This window comes from Pterocles gutturalis, unplaced genomic scaffold (assembly GCF_000699245.1).
Source record: "Pterocles gutturalis isolate BGI_N339 unplaced genomic scaffold, ASM69924v1 scaffold8303, whole genome shotgun sequence".
Classification (NCBI taxonomy): Eukaryota; Metazoa; Chordata; class Aves; order Pterocliformes; family Pteroclidae; genus Pterocles; species Pterocles gutturalis.
The window spans coordinates 29,228-29,517 of NW_010117950.1; the positions used below are offsets into that span (position 1 = coordinate 29,228).

Genomic DNA, 290 nt, shown 5'->3' on the forward strand with positions numbered 1-290 from the left:
CAGCCGCAGGACAGTCAGTCCCGGCGCGGGGGACAGGCCAGTGACGAGCCAGCTGACTTTGCTTCTCCCAGATCAGCCCTGCAGCAAAACTGGGAAACCATCCTCTGAAATGGCTGCTTGCTCAGATTTATGGCCTAAAATGGAGCCTGACCTCTCTTCACTCTGCTCCTGTCCCATCCGGCTGTCGGTGAACAGCTCTGGGTTGGGAACGGAGGCGGTGGTTGCTGGCCAGGGGCGGGGGGGGAGCCGCGTACCAGGGACCCTGGGGACCAAGGGCAGCGCGGTGGGAC

At 63.4% G+C, this 290-nt stretch overlaps 1 protein-coding gene across 1 annotated transcript in view; it reads left to right on the forward strand.

Annotated features, from left to right (window-relative positions):
- LOC104463611 (disabled homolog 2-interacting protein-like) overlaps positions 1-290 on the forward strand; it is a gene marked incomplete at its 3' end in the record, with an annotated part of 26,713 nt that overhangs the window by 22,749 nt on the left and 3,674 nt on the right. The window lies entirely within an intron of this gene.